This window comes from Dasypus novemcinctus, chromosome 25, assembly GCF_030445035.2.
Source record: "Dasypus novemcinctus isolate mDasNov1 chromosome 25, mDasNov1.1.hap2, whole genome shotgun sequence".
In the NCBI taxonomy this organism is placed as follows: domain Eukaryota; kingdom Metazoa; phylum Chordata; class Mammalia; order Cingulata; family Dasypodidae; genus Dasypus; species Dasypus novemcinctus.
The window spans coordinates 51343595-51361548 of NC_080697.1; the positions used below are offsets into that span (position 1 = coordinate 51343595).

The following is a 17954-nucleotide window of genomic DNA, read 5'->3' on the forward strand; positions in this document are numbered from 1 at the left end:
ATAATTTTCATAAGTGTGCATATATATATATCTAAATAAATAATATACTTTTATGTGCTTAATAATAATTACATAATAGGTATCATTTTTGGATGTATGTGCATGTATTATTTGCAAATTGCTGTTTGTATTTAGAAATATGTGAGATTACTCTAGCTGAAAAATGTTGATTTGTGTTAACTCATTCTAACTATATGAATAAATGTTTGGTTTTTCTAGTTCTCTACGAAAGGATCAGTTTTACTTATTACAAAAGGTGGTGAAATAAATACCCATAGGCTCAATTTCAGGAAGGAAGTGCCAAGTTGCTCTTTAATGTGGTTGTAACTACTTGCAGTCTCACAATGTATACATGCTCTTGTTTTGTTTTTGTCATATCTTTCTCAGTACCTGATAATATATGACTTTCACCATTTTATAAATAGATAATGTGATGGTTGGGTAATAATATCTTGTTTAAAATGCATTTTCCTGATTATTTGTGAAGTCAAACATCTTTTTGTGTCAACAAGGCATGCCTCTTTCAAAATTGTTAAATGATTCAAAACGTATATATTGAGCACTGATTGTATACCAGGGATCCTTTTAGGAACTTTGGATAAACACTGAACTAAACAAAGAACTTTGACTTCATGGAGCTTACAGTATAATGTGAAGAGACAATAAACAACACCATAATAAACAAACAATGCTGCAGTCACAGACATTTGGTGTGAAAGTATTTCTTACAGTACCTTGAATTGGACTCTTTAGGGCCTTGTGACTGAAGCTTTTACCCCAAAATACCCTTTATAAAGGCCAACAGCATTCTGGTACTTTGCATCAGCACCCCTTTGGCTGACTAATACATAAGCCAATTAGCTGTTCCAGGTATTGCACATTTTCCTGAGGACACCATGATTTCCAAGAGGCAAGCTGACACTCTCAGTCTCCCCACTGGTTCACGGGAGCTCCGGCACAGGGGGCTGCTTCCTGGATTCACACTGTGTGCTCAGAATGGTGCTCTGCAAAATCAGCATTTACTGTGTGTGTAGGCAATCTCGAGACAGTCTCCATCACACATTTGGAAGAATTAAAGACTGCCTGACTTAATCTTACTGTGGTTAGTGTATTGGTATTACTAAATGTGATGAGGAAAACTATTTTCCATAGTTTAAGCTCAAGGAAGAATAAAGAATTTGGGCCAGAATTATAACCAGATTATGACTAATTCTCCCAGCAAAATAGACAAAGGAACTGCCAAGGTTAAAAGCAGAATAATTATCATCTAATGGTCTTGTGCCGTTTTGTGAAATGCATCATTAAAAATCCTAAGCTTTGTTGTTAATGTGAGAAAGTATGGAAGGCGGCAGGCTGGGGTGGATGGGAATCCCCTATATTTTCAATGTAACATTTTTGTAATCTAAATCTTCTTTAAAAATAAATTTTAAAATCCTATGATTAACAAATCAACTCATCGAGGCAGGCGTTTGGCCAATAAGAATTTAATTTCACACTAACAAAACTTACTTTAAACTTTAGACTTATTGGGGGCCATTTGCAAATGTTGACAGAATATTTATTTGCTCTAGAAGCTGAAAAGACAGCTCTCCCTCAGTGAGACCTGGCCTAAATATATGTGCTTTATCTATATAGCAAGAGGATGACATTAAACATGGAAGCTTTTGATTCATGGCACTGAATGATGCTCTGCACAGGGCTTCCTTCACAAGCTATGATTAAGGATTCACCCAGCTTCCCAGCAGTACAAGCCCCATTGAGGTCTTCTGGCCCATTTGCTTGACGTTCGTGTTTTAGGACTTGAAATTTCTTTTTGATTGCATCCTTGGAGCTTGCATAGATCATTTTACTTTTCAGAGGTGCTAGTTCTGGTACTCACACACACACAAACACCGGCTCTGCTTTTTCGGATGCACTCCTTGATTTCAAAGCTTGCATCATACAGAGAAAAGCGACAATTCTTTTCAGGAAGCATTCCCCCAAAATGCTTGAAAGGATGGGTCGCGGTCATCCTTACTTCTCCAGTCAAGAACTCTTTGCCTTCTATAATGATGAACTTTTTGTCTCCCCTGAGACAAAAAATGATAGCCTTCTTTCTTTTCTAGGTTTCCTCTGGTGAAGGGCATTTTTCTGAACTTCCCTGTCTTATAAAATCGGGACAAACCTCATCAGCTCTTTGCATTCCTGAGGCCATCGCAGGGAAGCCGGAATGGAGCTAGGCCGGCAGTCTGGGAGCGCCCTCCTCACCCAAGCAAAACCAAGCGAGTGAGCTCTCCCCTGCACATTTTTTTTTTTAATTTAGAGATGTGAACTTACAAAGCAATCATACATAATGTGCAAAATTCCCATACAACCCCCCTCTACCAACACCTTACATTGTTGTGGAACATTTGTTACATATTATGAGAGAACATCATCACACTACTATCCACTAACTATACAGGTCTATAGCATACATTTGGTATATTCGGTATATTTTTCCAACCTCCCCGATTATTATTATAACAAAGTACCTTTTTTGACATTGATGCAAGAATATTACAATGTTGCTGTTAACTAGAGTCCATAAAGAACTATTCTGGTTGCCATACTGACAACAGACTGTAGTAGAAAAGTCTAGAATCAGAGAACTTCTTGAGTAATCCAGGCGGGAGAAGGTCTTGCTTAAGTGAGACTGATAGTGGAGGGGTTGAGAGGTTGAGAAGTTGTCAGAATCTGGGTACATTTTGAAGGTAGAAAAAGTAAGAACAGATGAGGCATGTATGAGAAAGGGGATTTCAGGGTCACTCTAAGTTTTGGCCACAGTACCTAGACACGTGGAGTTGTCACTAACCAAGCTGAGAGAGTGTTCTTGTGGAAGGAGAATCGGGTTTGGGAAAGCCCAGAGGCTTCACGTGAACTGTGTTGAGTTTAAGATGCCATCAGATATTTGGTAGCGATGTTAAAGTAGCCAGTTTTTTATGAGAGTCAGGAGTTTTGAAGAGATATCCAGGATGGAGATAATTCTGTATGTCTTCAGCAAGTGGATGATTTTTAAACCATGAAACTAGATGAAATCATCAAAGGTTTTGGATAGAAAATAGATGATGACCAAGGACTTTGAATTGCCTGGTCACATTTTCCCATTTTTGTAACATGGTGTTTATCTCTTTTACTGTTGTTTATATATTATATTCTTGCTGAAAGATTTTCTTAGATACCCTTTATTGGTTTAAGAAAATCTGCTGGGAATTAACATGACAGGAGGCTTTACATTTTGTTTTGTTATATGGTTGATCATGAAAATTTTAAAATTCTTATTAATCTTTCAAGACCTATTTAAATGATCACAGTTATGTTTCCTTACTGTAAAAATGAAAGTGGATTATACAGTTTAGTGTTTAGCCCTAAAGTTTTCTTTCTTGTACTGTACTTGTCCTTTGAGATGAAGGTTAACTTTAGTATCATTTAAATGAATTGAACCATTTCCCTGTTTTTTCTGTTGGCTGGAATTTTTTTCAAATATATTGGTATAATGTAATCTATAATTTTCTTAAAATTTCTAAAAATAATCCCTACTGTATAGGTATATCTCCATTTCCTTTCCCAATATCAATGACTTGGACTTCCAATATTTATCTTAAAAAATCTTTTCAGTGTTCTGTCTACTGGGTGATATATTTTAAAGATCAGTTTTTGGGTTTCTTAATTCTCTTTATTTTTTCTTTCATCATTTTCTTTACTACTCTTGTTATGTTTCTGCTTCTGCTTCTTTGAAATTACTCCTATATTGTTTCTATTCCATTAGTTGGAGGTTTAATCTTTACTTTTCGAGTTGTCTTCATTTTCTAACATGTGTGTGCAAGCTATAAATTTCACATTAAATACTGTTTTAGATGCATCAAACAAATGAAAACAGGTAGCGATTTCATTGTCATTGAATTTTTAAAATACCCAAATTTCATTATTTTTTCTTCTTGATGCATAAACAATAAATCTTGTGTGTTTTTAAATTTAAAGACAGAGGAAGTGGTTTGTTTCTTCCTTTATATAGAATTGTAATTCTATTCCATTTTGTTCAGGATATAGGTTAAAAAACAACAGCATGACCCTTCATATTTTTTGAGACTTGGTATGTTCCTAGTATGAGGTCATATTTGTAAATGTTTCATATTTACTTGAACAAAATGTGCATTTTCTAGTATTTGGCTGTAAATGTATCTTAAATAATCGTAGTAAATATGTGGTTCAAATCTTCTGTAACTTTACTAGTTTATTATTTGCTTGATCTTGAAATCAGAAAGAGGTATAAAATGTAGGCTATGTATTTACCAGTGTATCCATACAATTGAGGCATATATTTTTAAACTATGTTCTTACCTGCATACAAGGTTTTACTGTCATATATTCCTGGTGAATTCTTTCTTCTATTACAATGAAGTGCTACTTTTTATTAATAGTTTCTTTTAAACTTAAATATATTTTCTTTGATATTAACATATCAGTACCAGCTTTCCTTTGGTAGAAATTTCCCTCCTTTTTTTCAGCCCTTATTCGTTAATATATTTTACACATGCACATAACTGTACTCTGTATTTACAGAAATACATGTAAATACATGTATACATAACTGTACTCTGTATTTACAGAAATACATGTAAATACATGTATACATAACTGTACTCTGTATTTACAGAAATACATGTAAATACATGTATACATAACTGTACTCTGTATTTACAGAAATACATGTAAATACATGTATACATAACTGTACTCTGTATTTACAGAAATACATGTAAATGAGAAAGCACATAACTGGACTCTGTATTTACATCACATCTAAGAAGCCTCCAGTTTATCTCTAAGTAGAACATCCATGGCTCTGTGGTTTGCTCTGTGTGTGTGTGTATGTTATTTGGCATTGCTTTGCTTCTAGCTTTTTTGTGTTTTTTTTTTCTGCCTTCAATTTAACTATTGGAAAATTTTAATTCTATTTTTTTTTCTTTTTTTAGTGTTTGAAAGTTACGTACTCTTCTTTTAGTAGTTAATTCTAAAATTTTAAGATCATCTTTGTATCAGAAATCCCTCCTGTTAATTTATATCCCTAAACTCTTCAGATCAAAAATAGTAGAATGGGGAAACGGACTTTGGCCCAGTGGTTAGGGCGTCCGTCTACCATATGGGAGGTCCGCGGTTCAAGCCCCGGGCCTCCTTGACCCGTGTGGAGCTGGCCCATGCGCAGTGCTGATGCGCGCAAGGAGTGCCCTTCCACGCAGGGGTGTCCCCCGCGTGGGGGAGCCCCACGCGCAAGGAGTGCGCCCGTGAGGAGAGCCGCCCAGCGTGAAAAGAAAGAAGCAGCCTGCCCAGGAATGGCGCCGCCCACACTTCCCGTGCGGCTGACGACAACAGAAGAGGACAAAGAAACAAGACGCAGCAAATAGACACAGAGAACAGACAACCAGGGGAGGGGGGGAAATTAAATAAATAAATAAATCTTTAAAAAAAAAAAATAGTAGAATGCTTACATTCCAATCAAATTTAAGTAGGATGTTATTTCCACTTTGTATCTACAAGCCACAAATTGTTCATCATCATCATTATAATTATCCTTAATGAGATTTAATTTTTTAGAGTTGATGATTGTTTAGATTTACTCACAGGTTTACTAATTCATTTGTTCCCCATTACTTATTGCATCCTATTATTTAATTGTGAGATCATTTTCTAGTAATTGTCTTAGATTTGTCCTTAGTAGGAAATGATAGGAAGATTGAGGAGAATTCCAGGATAGCAGCTATATTCTTTCACACTTCAAAGACTTCTTAATCTGGTCTCTACCATTAAGAAACTTCCTATTAGGTTATTTAATATATATTTTCCTTCTCTGTCAGCTTTTAAGATCTTCTCTGCCTTTGGTGTCTTGATTCTTCCTAGAATGAGTATAGGTGTGAACTGACTTTTAATAATGATACTTGGAACACAGGCTTTTCAAATTAGAAATTTCGTGTCTCCCATCAATTCTAGAAAAGAAGGTAATATAGGCATTTACTACAATATCATTGTAGGAATATTTTACTTTTTATACTGTGTACATGTAATAGTTTGATTTAAAAAATAAAACATTAATTTAAGTGATTACTATGCATAAATCTATGGCAATATATTCTAAACTATGCATGAAATATTTTTCTAGAAAATACAATTACCACAACTGAATACCAGTATAGACATATATACAAAGATATACATCTTGTATGTATCACAATATATTAAAAATGTGTGGTTAATTTAAAAAGCATAAATGTCCAGCAACAGTTACATATTGATTTGTATGTGACAATATATCTTGATTTGTAGAACATATATAGATATATAGATAAGTACTGATGTTCATAAAATAAGTAAAAAATTGCAAAATATTGTGCTTTTTACCTTGTATAATAATTTCATTTATTAATTCTAATAATTTCCCTGTAGACATGTTTGAATTTTTATGACTTTGGATGGTAGAATTTAAGATTTTTTTCTGTTGATATTTTTCTATTATAGATATTTTTTCCTATAATGGAAATATATTTATTGAAATAAGGAAATAAGTTTTTCCTATAATATTGGAAACAGGATAATTAGACTCACAATCACTCCTGCTATTCAATATTATCCAGGAGATCCTAGTGATTTCAATAAGGCAATATAAAGGACATAAGATGTGAAAAAGAATTAAATCTCTTATTATTTGTACCTAACATACTTGTATACATAGAATATTTTTTAGATCTTCAAACTATGAGAAGCATAAGTGGATTTACTTATACAATATAAATATAAATATGTGTTATATATTCATATAGCTGTTACAAATAGGAAATGAAAAAAATATTATTTAGAATGACATCAGAAAAGATACTCAAGAACACCCAGGAAACTACAAATGTTAATGAGACAAATTATAGAAGACTTAAATAAATACAGCAATATAATTTAGATAGGGCTCAGAAAATGCCATATTCTCAAAGATGTCATTACTCCCTGAACTGTTCTACTGATGTAATATAAGTCCAATGAAAGTCCTTATGGAGAAATAAACAAGTGATTCTGAAATTCATATAGAAATGCAAAGGGTCAAGAATAGTCCTAACAATCTAGAAAAATAAGTACATGGAAATTTCACATATACTTTGATGGGTGTAATGATGGGTGTAAAACTTTGGAAAACTGTTTGACAGTATTTACTATTGCTGATATATGATTCACCATTTCCCATCAATGACAGTCCTAGATATATACCCAAGAGAAAAACATTGATACAGCCACCAAATATTATGAAAGCATATTCAACACAGTACCATTTTTAATAACCCCAAATTGGAATAAAACAATCCAAACACCAATCAACATCAAGAATGGGTTGTTGCTAGGGTTGGTGTATGCTCAGGAGACTTGAATCTCTGGACTGTCCATGTGCCAGCTGAGCCCTGAGCCTCAGCAGAGTTGCAACCCCTACTCTCCTGTTCATTGGTACCCAGGTCAGCTAACAGGGAGGAAAACATGGTCAACCACTGCACCAGGGAACCAAGAGAATCTACAACTGCAAGCAGGAGAATTGCATTCCTCAGCCATGTGGGATCTAAGTCCCCCTCAATTTAGAGATGGAGTGGACATCACCAACCCAGGGTCCACAGGATGGAGGAATAAAATATGGATTAGAGTGGACTTATTGGTATTCTACTACAGAACTATTGTGACTCTAGCAATAGAGGAAATTGTATCATTGATGTGGAGACAGTGACCAGGGGAGCTGCTGACAGCAGGGAAAGGGAAGAAGAGGTGTGATGCGGGGGCATTTTCGGGACTTGGCGTTGTCCTGAATGATATTGCAGGGACAGATGCAGGACATTATATATCCTGCCATAACCCACTGAATGGACTGGGGGAGAGTGTAAACCACAATGTAAACTATAATGCATGTGGTATAGCAGTGCTTCAAAATGCATTCACCAAATGCAATGAATGTGCCACGATTATGAAAGAGGTCGTTGACATGGTAGGAGTCGGGGGGATAAGGAGTGGGGTATATGGGTACCTCTTATATTTTTTAATGCAACATTTCGTGTGATCTATGTATCTTTAAAAAAAAGAAAATAAAAATTGTTTTAAAAAAAGGATGGGTAGGTAACTTAGATGTATGAGAGTGAAGACTGAGGAAATCAAGTTAGACACAAAACTACTCACATCAATTCCATTGTACATAAAGTTCAAATAATTAATCTGAAGTGAGAATACTGATTATCCTTGAGGGTGGATAATTGGATGGGAGCTCTGAGACTACATACTGAGTTCTGATATCATTTTGTTTCTTTATCTGGGTGCTAGTTAAACAGCTATGTTGTTCTGGTGAACAGGCTACACACTTAAAATCTGCACACTTTTATGCATTTATGATTTATATCAGTGAGAAGCTTACATGGACAAACAAACAAGCAAACATGCACCCTGGTTCTGTGAGTTTTTCCCTCTTGGAAAATGTTCCCTGACCTCAACAAAAACTTGATATAACAACATTAAAATACAGATGAAGTAACAGTTCTTCTGCACTCAAAAATATATTATCGAAAGCCAATATCCAGACACTATGCCACCATGTAAGGGAAGTTAAAAAAATGAATAAGATATAGTATCTGTCCTAAGGAGCCCACAGTTGTATCAGACAGAGGCATTTGAAAAAAGAAATTGAATACTTCATGGTATTAGATCTAACAATAGGAATAAAGCATAAGGTGAGCCCAGGTAGGCACTATTCTAATTCTGCCTCACGGAGTTTGGGACAAGAAGAGAGAAATAAGGAAAGATACAAGTAAATAAAACAGAGATTATAGGAAGGAAGCAAAGTGCCAAGAGAAGAAAGGAAAATAAATAGATAGCTTCACTACAAACAAATAAAACAAATACTTTTTTAAGATTTTTTTCTACCAGATTGGCAAAGATTAAAAAGGCTTTGTACAGTTTCAGTGAGAAGGTAGAGACTACATTTTCATATACCACTGGTGGCCATATCTACTCTTTTTTGAAGCAATTTAGTAATAAAAATTGTCTATAAAAATCGAAATGTGTTTACACAGCAAGTCCAGCTCTAAAAATTCATCGTAAAGTGTATCCTATAGGCAATATATATAGGAGGATGGTAGCATTACTCATAACAGTGAAAAATTGAAAACAACCTGAATATCACATTAGGGTATAGTTTAAATAAATTATGATACATTTAGGTAATAGAATATTATTTGACCACCAAATAGAATGGGTTGGAATTACAAGTAAGGACATAAAAATTTGACTATATTTATTAACTAAGAAAAATTTGATAATAGCCTCCATTGTGTGATACTATTTTTGTAAAAAATGAACTATGAAATAAACAAAGTCTGATATATTTGAATTTGCATAGAAAGCATGTAAATATATATACCAAATATTCAACTGTAGTTATCTTTGAGGTCTAGGATACAGAAAACTATGGTTAGGTGTTTTTTATTCAGCAATACTTTTCTATTATTCAAAATAAGGGAAAATAGATAACCTTGCACTTATACAAGGGACTTGAATTTATTCTGCATCTGATGTGGAGACAGATGAGGTAGATTATTTTCCTAAAAATGGACACGTGAAATGGTCACCTTTTTTTTCTTAGAGTAAGATTTTGTGTTAAGACACATAACAGTGTTTTTACCTTCTGTCTCAGCAAATCCTTTTGAAATAATTTATTCTCAGGTAATAATTAGGAATCCAAACAAAGATTTAGTTGCAACCTATTTGCCATATCATTATAAATAATATCAAAATTAGAAATAGCATAAATAGCCAATAAGAGAGACAATGATTAATTACACACATTCGTAACATAGGATGTGCAAAGATACATGTACGGTATATGCCAGCAGGTTAACAGTGGTGTCTGGGTGTAGGGATAATGTCAGGTGTTTTTTGTTTGTTTGTTTTTATGCTTTTTCAAAGTGTATATATATGCATCGATTTTAAGTAAACTTTTATTATATAAAATTTTATTATATAATATAAATATTATATTTATATTATATATAAATATAATATAATATAAATATAATATAAATATTATATAATATAAATATTATATAAAATTATATTTTATTATATAAAATAAAAATTTTTAAAAATGAATAAAACCTGTTCCTTAGATTTGGAACAGTGAATGAGAGAGAAACACTGTAGCAGAATGGAGGTCAGCTAAGAGGCTCTTGCTGAAATTACAAAGGTTTAGACAAAAGAAGTAGTAACAGACATGGGATAGAAGCTTTCTATTTGGGAAGTTTCATAATTGGAGTCAATGGAATGCAACCAGCAAATGAGGGTGAGGAGAGAAACTTTTTTAGACATATACGCTAGACCCTTTAGTATCAGGAAAGGTTTCTCTCCTCCCCACACTCGTGATTAGTTTTAGATAGGACAATAAGAAAGAATTCTTAAATAAGAAGTTGATATTATATTTCAACTGGACTCTGAAGATGGGAAGAATCTGGGGTGTGGAAATGAGACACCCAAGGAGAACATATATCAAAATAGAGAGTTGTGACTGCACAAGTTGTGTTCAGAAAATAAGCAATTATTGATTTTTGCTGATATATAAAGTGTGTCATTATAATGGGAGATAAATTTGTGCATAATAAGCCAGGTCAGAGAGGGCATCACAGGTTTGATTAAGGAGCTTATATTTGCAGTTTAACAATGGAATTACTTAAGAGATAGTAGAGGGTAAAGTAATGGGAGTTTTATGTAAGGAACTCTAATGGCTTATAAAAAGAAAGGAAAAATAAATGAGTGTAAACTGGACAAGACCTGGGTTTCAAATTCAAGTACATTTTTTCGGTGCCTATTATGAAGAAGTTTAATGTATTCGACAAAATTATATTTTAGATTGGAAAGTTCTGGATATAATGGAATTAGGAATAAGGAAGAGAAATGTGAAAGATAATTGTAAAAAAATTAAAATCTCCAGCCACTTTGAGGAAGACATTAGAAGAATACAAAATAAAGGAGAAATAAGCCTTTGGGTAATCATAATGAGAATGAAACTGAAGTGTGTGGAGTATATTTGTGAGGAGATGCATCACAAAGATTGGGAAAATATAATGAGGTCTGGGAGGAGATGCCAAAGTAGAAGCCTAAGACTGGGGGGATATCCCATGAGTACAATATTTGCAGTCTAATTACCTTCTAGGTGTAACCAGCTGTGGGATGTGATTCCAGGAGCATGCTGAAATGTTGTTGTCCTAGAGGTAACTCCACTGCCAGACCAGAGAGCTCATCATTTTGTGAATGGCTTTTCTCACACCTTTAACTGGAATGTCCATATGCAAAATATTCATCCTCTAATATCCTAATATTAGTTCTGTGGGAGCCAAAATCCCTCCCTTCACTCTGAGACCAAGATCATTGTCTGGCCATGTTTTGTAGAGCTAGAGCTTTAACGAAAAGAGTGAACAACACATATTGAGGCAGTTATCCTGTTGTTCTCCTCATTTGACAAAAATACCAGAGCTTTTTCTTCTGATGGAAAGTCTAGAGACTGGCAGGCAGTCCTCATTTGTTGTACAGGAGGGTAAAAGTGACTTTACAAGTTGAAATCATTCAATGTGATCTTAATCATCACTTAATTACACGATAATTTAAAATATTACAAACATTGAAAACTTTAGCTAGACTGGCAAAGGAAAACAAAAGAAAGGACACAAATAACTAAAATACTAAAATTAGAAAGGAAAAGGGGAACATTATTAACAACTGTTGAAATAAAAAAAAGGACTGTAAGAAGATACTATGAACAGTTGTATGCCAATAAATTAGATGAAATGGACAAATTCTTAGAAAAATACAGGTTACCTACATTAACTCAAGAAGAAAGAGAAGATCTTAACAAAGTAATCACTAGTAAAGGGATTGAATCAATAATTAAAAACCTCCCAGTATGAATAACACAGTGAACCCAGAGGTGGAAGAGGATTGTGGTTGATAGTACAAATGTAAGAATGTCCTTCTGTGAACTAAAACGGATGTACTTCACTATTGCAGAGTGGTGGGAATGTGGAGAAGCATGGGAAAAATACAGTTAATGTAACCTAAGGACTATAGTTTACAGTAATACTTAATATTTTTTAATCAAGACCAAATATGTACTGTTTTAATAATAGAGGGCTATGGAAAAAATATACCAATATATGCTATGGACATTAGTTAGTAATAACAGGCTGATGATACCATCTCATAATCTGTAGCAAATATTTCACAACTGTGTGGTGTGTTGGTGAAGGGGTGTTATATGGGAATTCTATACATGTGCGTACTTGTTTTATAAGTTCACAACTTCTGTAATAAAAATATATTTAAAAATAGAAAACCTCCCAACAAAGAAACACCTAGGATGGCTTCACAGGGAAATTATACCAAACATCCCAGCAGGAGAATTCTTCTCAAAATTCCAAATAATTAAAGAGGGAGAAACTCTCTCTAAATTCATTCCATAAGGCCAATATCACCCACATACCAAAGCCAGATAAGATACCATAGGAAAAGAAAATTACAGACCAAAGTCTTTTATGAATATAGATGCAAAAATCCTCAGTAAAATATTAGAAAACCAAATCCAACAGCATATTAAAATAATTTTACCACATGATCAAATGGGATTTATCCCTAGTATGCAAGGTTGGTGCAACATAAGCAAATCAGTTAATGTAATATACTACATTAACAAAATGAAAAACCACACAATCATCTCAATTGGTACAGAAAAGGAATTTGACAAAAGCAGCACCATTTCTTAATAAAAACACTTAGAACACTGGGACTAGAAGGAAACTTTCTCAACATGGCATTTATGAAAAACCCTGCTAACATCCTACTCAATGGTAAAAGAGTGAAAGCATTCCCACTAAGATGAGAAAACAGAGAAGGATGCCCACTGTATTAGTCAGGGTTCTCTAGGAAAATGGAATCAACAAGAGATTTCTGTCAATAGTACGAGATTTTATTGGAGTCTCTCATATGACCGTGGGGATTCACAAGTTCAGGTTCTTCAGGCAGGCTGCAACCAAGGGCTCCAAGGAAAGTCCAATGAAGGTCTTTTATGAGTTCTGGGAGACGTTGGCTGTCCAAAGACAAGCTGGGAAATTCTCACTCAATGTTGGAATCACTTCCCCTTTTAAGGCATTCAACTGATTGCATAAATCATCACTCTTTGCTGATGGCAATCTCCCTGACTGATGTTAATTGTAATCGGCTATCTATCATTTACTACTTCAGTAAAGTCAATGGTGACTAAAGTCCATAAATGCCCTTGTAGTATGGTTAGTCCAGTGCTTGCTTGACTAAACAACTGGGCACAATTACCTGGTGGAGTTGACACATTAGCCTAACCATCAAACCCACTGTCTCCACTGGTAATAACATTGTGTTGCAAGTTCTTTCCAGAGCAATTAGGTAAAAAGAAGAAATAAAGTCATCCAAGGTGGAAATGAAGAAGTAAAACTTACCTATTTGCAGATGATGTGATTCTACAGAAAACACTGAAAAATCCACAACAAAGGCCCTAATGGATGAATTAAGTAAAGTGGCAGGGTAAAAGATCAACATCCCAAAATCAGTGGTGTTTCTGTACACAAGGACTGAACAATCAGAAGAACAGATCAAGAAAAAAAATATTCCATTCACTATAGTAACTAAAAGAATCAAATATCTAGGAATAAATCAAACCAAGGATATAAAGGACTACACAGAAAACTACAAAACATTGCTAAAAGAAATAAAGGAGACCTGAATCAATGGAAGGGCATTTCATGTTCATGGATTGGAAGACTAAACATCATTAAGATGCCAATCCTACCCAAAACAATATATAGATTCAATGCAATCCGAACTGAAATTCCGAATACCTTCTTTGCACAAATGGAAAAGTCAATCGTCACAATTATATAGAAAGATAAGGGGCCCTGAATAGCTGAAGCCACGTTGAAAAAGAAGAAGGAAGTTGTAAGACTCACACTTCTCTATCTTAAATCTTATTATAAAGCCACAATAATCAAATCACCATGGTTTTGGCACAAGGACAAACATATCGACTAATGGAACTGATTTGAGAGCTCAGAAATCAATCCTCACATTTATGGCCAACTGATTTTTGACAAGGGGTAAAAGACCACTCAATTGGGAAAGAACAGTCTCTTCAACAAGTGGTGCTGGGAAAATTGGATCTCCATTTGCAAAAAATAAAAGGAAAATCCTTACCTCCTACCTTATAAAAAATCAACTCAAAATTAATCAAAGAGCTAAAATAATTATTAGAACTATCAAACTCCATGAATCAAAAATAGGGAAACATCTTCAGGATCTTGTGTTAGGCAGTGGTTTTGCAGACTTTATATCCATAACACAAGCAACAAAAGAAAAAACAGAAAAATCGAAACATTAAAATGTTTTAAAAAGATTGTGCCTCAAAGGACTTCATCATGAAATTAAAACAACAAACTACATAAAGGGAAAAATATTTGGAAACCACGTATCTGGTAAAGATTTTATATCCTGAATATATGAAGAAATCCTTCAACTGAGCCACAAAATCGCGAACAACAAACATTAAGAAATGGGGAAAAGACTTTAATAGACATCTACAATGAAGTTTTACAAATGACCAGAAATCATATGAAAAGATGGGAAATGCAAGTCAAAAGCACAATGAGATACCATTTCATAACCACTAGAACTACTAGAATGATCGCTTTTTGAAAAAATGGAAAATAACAATTTTGAAGAGGATGCAGATAAAAAGAAGCACTCATTTATACATTGCTAATGAAAATGTAAAATGGTACAGATGCTATGGAATATAATTTGGCAGTTTCTCAGAAACTAAGGATAGAACTACCATATGACCCAAAAATCCATCTACTAGCTATATACCCAAAATAATTGAAAGCAGGGCCTCAGATAGCTATTTGCACACCGATAGTGGCATATTCACAATTGCCAAAGAGGAAGCAACCCGTGTCCATCAACCAAGGGATGGATACATAAAATGTGATATATAAATGCGATGGAATATTATTCAGCTCTAAAAAGGAATAAAGTGCTGGTTATAAAACATCATGGATGAACCTTGAAGAGCAACATGTTGACTGAATTAAACCAGACAAAAAATGACAAATACTGTACTTTCTTACTGATATGAAACACTTAGAATAAGCAAACTCATAAAAATAGAATCTAATATAGATTACCAGGGGATAGGTGGGGATAGGGAATGGAAAATCAAGGCCAAAAACATACAGAGTTCCTAGTTGGAATAATGGAAATATTTTGATAATTGATGGTGGTGATGACAGCACAACATTGTAAAAGCAATTTACAGCAAAAAATCTGAATGTAATTAAAGGGAAATGTTAGATTGCTTGTATGGTAACAGAATATAATTTTTTAAAAAAATTCATGGAACTACACTAAACGAACAGTGAGCCCGAAGTTGAAACATGGACTACAGTTAATGATACAATTATAAAAATGTGCTATCATCAATTGTAACAAATGTTCCGCACCAAAACATGGAGCTAGTAACCTGGTGGTCTATGAGAATTCTGTATTTTTTGCTTGATTGTTCTGCAAACAAAAAAAAATAAACATTGACAATTTAAGTGTTTTATTTCTTTTTAAAAGGCACATCAAGAGTTGTTTGAACAGGCTTTCCTTCTTCTTACTAAATAATTTAAGCTATAGAACAGTCATTTTATTATAGTTTGGAAAATTGCCATACTCCTTTCTAAGTTTGGATCAGGTTCCAACACTTTATATTTTGTTTTGTATGTCATAAAGTATCTCCAAGAGTTCTTTTAATGTTCTTATGTTAGTGGCATCCCCTCTGTGACATCATCTTTTTTTGTCACAGTTTTCTCATTTATGTCAAGTTTGAAAACACTAAATTCCTGCGTATGCATATCTAGGGTCCCTCAAACTGGTAGTGTCTCATATTACAGCAGTGTGAATATTCCCACAATACAATATTTCTCCTATATCTCTATTTACCTTCAATTTGAATTTAATTTCCAGTATTATCACTTTTCATTTCTTTGCTGCGCTTTCATCTTTGCTGGCCAATTCCCTCTTTTGAGTATCCTTTTTTTTTTTTTGTAAAATGTCATGTGACCTTATCATGAGAGATAAGGAGGCAAAACAACTATACATTTTGCTGTCTGTGCATGAACTAAGTAAGATGTTCCATGACCAATCATGGACAGATTTTGAAGGAAGTGATGTGATTGGTCACTGGTCATGATGCACATCTATCATTACCCAGTGATTTGTGGACCGAAGAGCTAAAAGTAAAGTTTCTGCTTTACATAATACTCAAAATTAATACACCACAACTGCTGAAATTTGAATTGTGTTGTTACAAGACTGGTACTATTTAATTAAACTATTGTAAATGAAATTGTGCATATGAGAACCTTGCAAAGTGAGGAATGCCTGCAATTTTCTTTCTTCTGCCTCATTCTGTCCTCAGCAGTTGGAAAGGTAAGTTAAAACCAGCAACTGCTCTCATGGCACCAACCTGAAGAGGTCCGGGGAAAAACCCATTGATATTGGGAGCCAACTCTGTAGCTTGTGGCTCTCCTTTCTCTTGATGGCTGAGTTTCTCCTATTTCTCTCTTCACATTACCTAAGAAAATATATGGGGGATCCAGTTGTGTTCTTACTAGGAAAGGAGGAATTTGGCATGCTTTGTTTCAAGGTCACAAGTCCGTCTAACATGACAGAAAAGAACAGTCCAACTCAGAGTCCAACTATGTTGTGTAAGACTAATCATGGAGATTTGAAATAAATGCCTAATGAAGGGAATTCATTTGCACACTGTTTTCCTCTTGAGTACACTTCTTAGAGAGCCCTTGGACACTGGTATAAAAAACTAAATATATTCATGTATTCCTGGATGTCCTGGCCAGATCTTATCTTAACCTATCTACAGTCCAAGCACGGTTGGAAAACAAATGAAGGGCATATAAAGAAGAACTAGGATAACTAAGTGAAGTTTCACTTTCTTTAGAAGTCTGCATAGGAACAGTTTTGACACTCTTGATAAAATTTTGATATGCTTCTAATGTTTTTTAATACTTTATGAACTTTTTAAAAAGAATTCCTTTTGACCATAGTACCAAATACAGTTTCCTGGGAACAATTATGAAGGGAAATACTTTCAAAGTGAGATTCCAGACAAATACTCTTGCAGAAAAGCAATTAAAAGTAAGGAACAAGATACACATACTCTTATGTAATACATAGTCTTTAATGCTGCTTGCTGAAGATGTTTGTAATGCTGTTACCTTTATTATGTAAATTAACTACGCTCAGCAATGAAATACACTAGATCTCTTAGAACAGTCTTTCCTTATAACTCTTAAGGTGGTTGCATTTACTACAATGTCTTGTGATTAGACTTGTAATTAAACTTGACTCAGGTAACTGCTTTATAGAATATTGGTTAAAATAAAAAATCCCTTCCAGACCCAAGTGCCTTATAATAATAACTATTTGGGGGGCTTCAATTACCTCAGACAAAAAGTCACAGCAAGGTACAATCAGAAATTGCTCTGAGCCTCAATGAAATAAAATTATGTCCACTAATAATTGCCTTGAAGAATTGGAACCATTCCTTTGTACAATTTCTGATAATCGGTTTATTCATCCTTTGAGAGTGAAAAAATCATGGTATGAATGCTTAGTAATGCATTCCAATTATACTAGCAATTTCAATATTTAAAGTAATCCCTGGGCTCATGTTTATATTGCTAATGTAGTCCTCATTTTCAAGTAAACGGCATAGGTGATACTTGCTATATAGCCACTGAAACAACAAGATGTGATAACCTAGCAAATGGATAAATCAAAACCAAGACCAG

At 34.2% G+C, this 17954-nt stretch overlaps 1 protein-coding gene and 1 pseudogene across 1 annotated transcript in view; both read right to left on the bottom strand.

Annotated features, from left to right (window-relative positions):
- Positions 1-17954, bottom strand: part of CSMD1 (CUB and Sushi multiple domains 1) — a 2093507-nt gene that overhangs the window by 343603 nt on the left and 1731950 nt on the right. The gene's annotated exons all lie outside the window — the stretch shown is intronic.
- On the bottom strand, positions 1624-2194 carry LOC139437589 (destrin pseudogene; annotated as a pseudogene).